Source organism: Humulus lupulus, chromosome 6, assembly GCF_963169125.1.
Source record: "Humulus lupulus chromosome 6, drHumLupu1.1, whole genome shotgun sequence".
NCBI lineage: Eukaryota > Viridiplantae > Streptophyta > Magnoliopsida > Rosales > Cannabaceae > Humulus > Humulus lupulus.
In genome coordinates this window covers 101,589,931-101,599,131 of record NC_084798.1, presented here as the reverse complement: position 1 = coordinate 101,599,131, position 9,201 = coordinate 101,589,931, and positions in this window count along the sequence as shown.

The window sequence follows — 9,201 nt, the reverse complement described above, 5'->3', positions numbered from 1 at the left end:
GCCTTCATGTACTTCCTTCATTAGCTCCGTAGCTTTCTCTGGTGTAATACATCTGAGCAGTGGCATGGAATATCCCCTTCGATATAGAACACCATCGACCAGTATATACCTAGCAGCCTGCCTTTGAAGAGTTCTGGCCTTGTTTTTATCTGCTGGTAGTACACCGTTTGTAAGATACTCCAAATAAGGCGCCATCCATGTATCTTCCATTCGGATTTCCATACTGGTTTCATTTGCTCGTATGCTTGGCTCGCTCAATCTTTCCACTGGCACAATATTCAAAGTGTCAGCATCTTTTGTGCTCGCGAGTTTGGCTAAGGCATCTGCGTTCGAATTCTGATCCCAGGGTATTTGCTGGAGGGTATACTTCGTGAAATGGGCTAACAGGTCTTTAGTTTTGTTCAAGTAGGCCACCATTTTTAGGCCTCGCACTTGATATTCCCCTAGAACTTGATTCACTACCAGCTGTGAATCACTGTAAATATCCAACACCTTTATACTCATGTCTTTTGCCATTCTTGATCCAGCGAGGAGTGCTTCGTATTCAGCTTCATTATTTGACGCGATGAAGTCGAACCTAATGGCGCAGTGAAATCGATGTCCTTCTGACGTTATCAAGATCACTCCTGCTCCCGCGTGAGATTCGTTTGATGACCCATCTGTGAATAACTTCCACGAAGGAGCTTCATCTTGGGGCTCAGGCGCACTAGGCTTTTCACACTGCTCGTTGTTTGGGAGTTCGGTGAACTCTGCAATAAGATCAGCCAAGACTTGTCCCTTTACTGCTGCTCGCGGTGAATATGTAATATCGAACTGCCCCAGTTCGACAGCCCATTTCAATAAACGCCCAGCCGCCACTGGTTTTTGGAAGACTTGCCAAAGGGGCTGGTCAGTTAAGACTGTAATGGGATGGGCTTGGAAGTAAGGACGTAGCTTCCTTGAGGCCAAGATTAAACAATACGCTAACCTCTCGATGGGAGGATACCTCAGTTCTACTCCGATTAGCCTCTTTCTTACATAGTAAACCGCTTTTTGTACGCCTTCTTCCTCTCGTACTAGTACCGCACTAGCAGCAACTTCAGTGATCTCCAGGTAAATGAACAAAGTTTCTCCTTCGACAGGCTTTGATAAAATGGGAGGTTGTGCCATATGGGCTTTTAAGGTCTGAAAAGCTTGCTCACAGTCTCCTGTCCATTCAAACTTCTTGTTGCCCCTAAGCAGATTGAAGAAAGGGACGCATTTATCTGTTGACTTGGAAATAAATCTAATTAGGGCTACAATTCTTCCAGTTAAACTTTGTACATCATTGATCTTCTCTGGCGATTTCATGTCGATAAGGGCTTTTATCTTGTCGGGGTTGGCCTCGATTCCTCTTGAATTAACAATGAACCCCAAAATTTCCCTTACCCAACTCCGAAGGAACATTTGAGAGGATTTAGTTTCATCTGGTATTTGTTCAATACGTCGAAATATTCTCGTAAATCCTTCACATGTCCTTATGCTTTCTTCGACTTTACCAGCATGTCATCCACGCACACCTCCATGTTTACCCCGATTAATTCTTTAAACATGTGGTTAACCAATCGCTGGTAAGTCGTACCTGCGTTTTTCAGTCCGAAGGGCATTACTTTATAACGGTATAATCCTGTATCGGTCCGAAAGCTGGTGTGATCCTTGTCAGGGGGATGCATGCTGATCTGATTGTAGCCTGAGTATGCATCCATGAAGGAGAGGATCTCGTGTCCTGCAGTAGCATCGACCAACTGGTCGATCCTTGGGAGTGGGAAGCAATCCTTCGGGCAGGCTTTATTGAGGTCTGTAAAATCCACACAGGTTTGCCATTTGCCGTTAGGCTTGGGAACCAGTACTGGATTAGAGACCCACGATTGATAAAATGCCACCCTGATGAACCCATTCTCCTTTAATCTTTCAACTTCTTCTTTTAAGGCTATCGACCGATCCTTATCGAGCAGCCTTCTTTTCTGTTGCACGGGTGGAAAACTCTTGTCTATGTTCAGGACATGGCTGATAACTGCAGGATCTATCCCAACCATGTCTTTGTGCGACCAGGCAAAGACTTCCTGGTTTTTCCGCAAAAACTCCACCAGTGCATGCTTCGTGGTTGGTTCTAAGTTTTTCCCGACCTTCACGACTTTGGTCGGGTCTTTCTCGTCAAGTTGGACCTCTTCTAGGTCCTCGACGGGTCCAACATTTTCTTCAAAATCCCCAAAGCGAGGATCTAAATCTCTATCCTCACTTTGGGCAACACCCTATTTGGTGACTTCATCACCGGATTGGGCTTGTGTATCAATTTCCATCTGCAACCTATCTGGGGGAGTGCTCTTTGACGTTCCCTTCTTCGCCTTCATGACTGAGGCGTTGTAGCACTCCCTGGCCTCCCTCTGGTTTCCCAACACGCGTCCTACTCCTGCGTCTGTCGGGAATTTCATGGCTAAGTGCCATATAGAGGTGACGGCCCATAGATCAACCAGTATAGGCCTCCCAATGATGGCATTGTACGCCGAAGGACAATCGACTACTATGAAAGTAGCGAGTAATGTCCTGGTAGCAGGCGCTGTACCTGCTGTCACTGGTAGTTTGATTGATCCTGCTGGGGCGAGTCCCTCAACAGAGAAGCCGTATATTGTTTGGTTGTAGGGCTCCAGGTCCTTAACGGACAACTTCATGCGTTCCAGCGAAGACTTATAAAGGATGTTCACCGAACTTCCTGTCTCAACTAGCACTCTCTTCACCATCATATTGGCCATTTGGATATCCACGACCAGCGGATCGGAATGTGGGAACCGGACATGTTGGGCGTCGCTATCAGAGAAGGTTATTTCGCCATCTTCTGACCGAGCCTTTTTTGGCGCGCGATCATCCACAGTCATCATCTCGATGTCCTGGTCGTGGTGCAGAGTCCGAGCATACCGTTCTCTGGCCTTTCCGCTGTTTCCCGCGAGGTGCGGGCCTCCACAGATGGTTAACAATGTGCCAGTTACAGGGTCAGGCTGCAAAGGTGGCGAGCGTTGGCGTGTGTAACGCCCCAACTCTGGGGACCGTTACGGTGTGCCTTGTAAACAGTGCTAAACTCGCTAATCGAGTCATTTGGCCAAAATCGTGTAACTAAGTATGATTAGCGGTTTAGGGATTAAAAACTTTGGATAAGATGTAACGTTTCATTAGAACGTTTAATATATATGTTGGGATCCCAAAATTATAATTTCAGAGTCTATTACAAGAAAATATTTACAACAGGTCGTTCTATGCGGTAAAACAGGGTTTAACCCTAGTTCCCCTTTAAACCTCGGCCGTGGCAGACGAGCAGCTGCATATGTGCACGTCATCACCTAAGCTCTCCAACTCAAGGATGGTCCAACTTTCTTTTGCCTTTGCCTGCACCACATATCACCCGTGAGCCGAAGCCCAGCAAGAAAACACAATATAACATGATATAATATCAACAGTGATTGTATTAATTATTCAGGACCAACAGTCCAAACAAATAGGTGACTATCACAAAAGTCACAAATATGGGGACAGCACCCTTTAGCCATGTGATGATAGGATCACCAGGGCTTAACAGATAGGTGAGCATCTCACTAGATTTAGCAGGATAGGTGCATGGTGATTAGTCACCAACATAACCTTCCTCCTGACTCTAGAGTCATAACTATGGAACAGCGTTCCCTAGTCATGTGACAAACAGTCACCAGGGCCATATGCCCTGTCTCTGAATAACTAGTCTCAGACTAGCCAAGCGCTTATAATTTTCATTGACCTTCCAGTCGGTCCAGCATTAATACCCCATATGAGTCATTCAATGCTGATATCGATTAGATCTAATCTTCATTTGGCTCGGCGTTCACAACGCTATGCCATTTCTGACTCTTAGGTCAGTAAAACACGACTAGTGTTCAACTCATTGTGAACTTGACTAATAAATCACAGTCTCACAGATGGATCTAACACCATTGCCGATTTTGACTAATAAGTCAGTGCCACACACAAGTAAGCCATGCCACCAAACATGTATCACATATCCAATATCCATAACAAGGTATTCAGCATGCTTACCTACCAAGTACTAGTACAATTAGGACTATGCACGAACACAGAGGCTCAAGCTCTGAACGATATCATACTCAGTATATAAAGCATGTCCTAATCACATGTTTCTTGTGCATCATATGCATTATATTCAACAATCCAACATGCACCCATAATAGCCATGCATGTCATACTTAATAATCAACCAACATGCATCAAGAATAGCCATGCATGTCACATATACACAGGGTGCAGTTTTCTTACCTCAGATTCGAGTTAGAACCAATATAAGAACGACCCTTGAGAATGATCAACCTTTAAGCCCTTTAGCGGTCACCTAGTCATAACCAAATATAAAACCTCATCAAAATGAGTAATTAAATACTTCCAAACCCAATCCAAGCCTCCGGAACATCGAATCTCACTCAACTAAGTAGTAGGATTGATCCTAGGCCCTTAGAGTTAGGTTTCCATCACAAAAACACACTTTTGGCCAATTTTTCCCTTAAGGGCCGCGGCCCTACATGGACCATGCCGCGGCCCGCCCCCCTGGCAGAGCCTCCTCCACCTTCTTCAAGCTAGGGCCGCGGCGCCCAAGAACAAGGCCGCGGCCCAACTTCGCACCAGCCACTTTTCTTCGTTTTTTCCACTTTTAAAACCTTCCAAAAACCCATCCAAACATCTCCAAATCACCAAATCAAAGTTCCCAAACTTCCCAATTGTCCAAAACCACCAAAACCTAAAGCTCAAACCAACCAAAAACTCAACAATTCACAAAGTCCAATTCTAAGCTTAAAAACTTAAGAAATTCAAAACTTCAAACTTAGATTACCTTTGATTGGGTTGTTTTCCGTCAAATCCTTCTGTTAAGAAACTTCTAATCTTTCCTAGGATCGCTATGCCTCGACCCTCGCTTGATTCCGACTCCTAGAACTCGAAATTCCTTTAAGAAAGCTTCGAACGGTAAAATAGGCTATCAGGAAGGGAGAGAGAGATTTTCTAACGTACGTTCTTATCTGACAAGCTACTTCAAGCTTAAGTAACCTCAAATAAATCCTAAGGCTCGAGGTCCTGAAAACACCCTCGGGGACATTATAGTCAAAACTTCCAGAATTCCATCCTGATCTCAAATACTCCCAATTTATCATCAAATAGACATTTCTATTACCCCAGAACTGACCCCGTTATGACAAAACCGCTAACTCATAATCTAGGATCGTCTCATGCCGAATAGCTCGAATATATCTCCATAATAATAAAATCTCATTCACAAATTACAATATGCACCCAATTCACAAGTATGCCCTCAACAGGCCAAATTACCAAAATGCCCTTATGATTATAAATACACCCATATGCATGTATTTTATCATCATATAATAATATAATTCACACTAACATGCATATAGTCATTTAATAACATAATAAATCAATTATGGCCCTCCCAGCCTCCTAATCAAGGTCCTAAACCCTATTAGGAAATTTGGGGCATTACAACTATCCCCTCCTTACAGAAATTTCGTCCTCAAAATTCACTCAACTAGCTTGGAATAACAATTCCGCTCAATTGATTCCAATTTCTCAGGTCATTTCTTCGACCTCACTATCTCTATAGCGTTACCAAAAATACGCCCTGTTCAACAGAACCTTATTACCTCTGTCACAATCTGAACTGGCTATTCCTTATCGGAATACTTAACCTCATCCTTCAGATTCTTATAACTCAACTCATAAGTTCCTTTAACTCAAGTCCACTGCATGGAAGTACATAACTCACTGTATACAACTGCCAGTGCCGAAAATACAGCTGATCCATAATCAACCTATCCAGATCTATCCAGGACCCGACTGCTGAGATGAACTAGGACTTAGCTTGCCCTAATTCCTCACCCCTTACCATGGTGACACTCTAAAGAAGACACATTCTTCTACCTGGAATTCCAAATTCCTACTTTTCAATTCAGTAAAACTTTTCCATTCATTCTGAGAAGTGAGCATCCACTTCAATCTCTGGTTATCTCAATAGACCCCTGGACCACCTCAAGATCCAAATATATATATATATTAACTCGTTCATCTTATAAGATGTTCCTCCAATTATAATTGGATAACCCTCTCTCTCTGATTTGTCACCAGTCTGAGAGTAATAAGCTGTACTGAATTCCATCCACATACTCATCGCCTTCTTAACCCATCCAAAACCTGGAAGTCACACTAGAGTCTTCATCTGATAAGATAGACCTTGCATTCACGAAGGCGCTCTATCCCTTTCACAGAGAGATTTGAATATCGATCAACTGTACTATTCATCCTTGCTGACAAAAAAAATACACTCACTTGGACTACTGGTCCACAATGACTCAATGCCAGCTCATACTGACCCACTAACCTGGAAATCCCACCGCGAAACCCATCGTGATGCTCTCTTATTCCCATTATGAAATACTCAAAGGCTGTAATGGCCTTGCTGATTCCTAATGCTCTGTCTTGACCTGCTAACAGGTTAAGAACTTTATCACACATCCCATTACCTCCCTCTCCATCTCAGGCCACCACTATGAAGATTTCATATCCTGTTACGTTTCGATGATGCCTGAATGAAAAGAATAAAAGAATAACATGAGATTCATCCATAATCTCCCAGCTAATCTCAATGTCCATCAGATTCCAAGTCCAATCTCTATACCATAATAAATTCATATCTGTCACTATACAACTCTTAGCTAACCCAGCTAAAGCTTTCCATTCAATCTTTCCCACCTGTGGCTCACTTAACCATCTTTCCCTTTTATCTTCCCTGAGATGATAATCTCAAACAATTAACTGGCCACTTGGCCCACCAGGAACTCTACTCTAGTTCCGGTCAGATTCTTTAATCAACATGTTGCATAGGCAATCACTTTTCTCTATTACTGGGATGTCATAACAATCCACTAACTGATCCTGGTCTATAAAAGACCTAGAACGTTTTCCCAAGGCACCTGAAACATCTTTACCACTCATGGACACTCCTGTCCCCAAGGCACTCTTCAACCTTGGCAAATCTCCACAGAGAAAATACCACAATATCATCATCCAAGACGATCACAAATCCCATTCAAATAAACCTTTGAATGCACCATTCATCTAATTCACAAACACTTAGCATTAAACCAATTCTCAAGACATATTCAACACTCACAGTGCTCTTATTCGATACCAACACAATCCTTTATATAATTTCCTTTCTCTGATCTCTAACTGGTCCTAACCAGATCCAAGATCCACCCTAAAGAATCCTATCTTACTCGGCAACTAAACTTTTAATTCTTATAACTCCGCTGAGCCATTCAAAACAGTGTTTACATCTAATTCCATCTTTGGCACTAGTCCAACCACCATTCTAGTCTCTTTTCATAAAAAGAAGCCCTGTCAGACCACCTAGAAACACATTCAAAATCCACAGACTAATCCAGTCTGTCCTGATCTCACTAGCACAATCTAAGTGGTATCCACCACGCTAGCTAAGAGTTCCATGCACCTCCCTGCAACAAAACTCTAGCTCCCACTACAGGTATCATAAGTGTGGATGCCAAAAATCCACCAAATAAGAAATCTCTAGTCTCTGATTAGAACAGAGGGATAAAGGCCACTTACTCATGCAATTGGACTCGAGCCTGTAGGCCCTTTTTGAATACAGGAGATTGTCTCATGAGATGGCTCAAAATCTCACCAAGGGAAAATATGAGATCAACGCCATGCAGCCCCATTTACACAACATAGAAGCCATGGCCTCGCTCGGCCAGTCAGGCACGGACACTATTGGCCTCGCTCGGCCATGCCCCGCGCGCACCAGGTGGCCTCGCTTGGCCACGCCCGCGCGCACCTGGCGGCCTCGCTCGGCCACGCCTGCGCGCACCTGGCGGCCTCGCTCGGCCACGCCCGCGCGCACCTGATGGCCTCGCTCGGCCACGCCCGCGCACCCCTGACGGCCTCGCTCGGCCACGCCCGCGCGCACCTGGCGGCCTCACTCGGCCACGCCCGCGCGCACCAAGTGGCCTCACCATCTAGGCCCCGTGGTGGCCTCGCCCATGCCCACGGAATGGCCTCGCCATCTAGGCCCCGTGGTGGCCTCGTCCATGCCCACGAAGTGGCCTCGCCATCTAGGCCCCGTGGTGGCCTCGTCCATGCCCACGGAGTGGCCTCGCCATCTAGGCCCCGTGGTGGCCTCGTCCATGCCCACGGAGTGGCCTCGCCATCTAGGCCCCGTGGTGGCCTTGCCCATGCCCACGTGGTGGCCTCGCCATCTAGGCCTCGTGGTGGCCTCGCCATCTAGGCCCCATGGTGGCCTCGCCCATGGCCTCATGGGGGTCACATCCGCAGCACACTCGGCTTCTTGAACAGCCAACGGAGCCGCACCATCAATAAGCCTTCCAAGGGGGCATCGCGAAGGAATGAGAGCTACGTCACCTAGTGGCCACGTGAGTAGAGCCATGCACCGAAGGTCCCATTCCTTACACCTTGAGACCCCTATGCTTAGAGGCTCCAGTACGAGTCGAATGGGACATACTTGTACGACCTAGTACTGAGTACGGACACCAGTACCAGTGGGACTATTGGGATAAGAGTTATGGCCCATACGTCTACGGCCAAAGGTCATAGTCGATAGCACTATCACCTGCGCCACTATGCCTGCCACCACTCATCAGACATGGGACATCCTCTTGACATCTGCTCCTGTACTGGATGTACGACCACAACCTCTGAAGCCACTCCCCTGAAATAGTACTTATGTACCACTTGGTCTCCTGGACCACCATGTACCTAAGGCCATTAGAGCCTACTATAAAATGAACTCTTGCACCACCTGAGGGGGGGTTGAAAAATTCATTGTAAGCAGAGGCTATTGAGAAATATACCAAGACTTGCTCCATCATTTATCTGTGTTTACTTTCCCTTAAAGTTTATTCTCAGTTCTTATATAAACATCACCTGACTTACCTTTGAGTTTTTCGATCTAATTTCGTTGACGAGATTTCACCGTCAACAATAAGCATAAAGAACCATACACCATACCAACTATCACAAGGCTTTCCGCTCTCAAGCCCAAAAGTTACTATACTTTCCTTGCTATTTGGGATTACTCCATAATTACTTAACCAATCCATACCA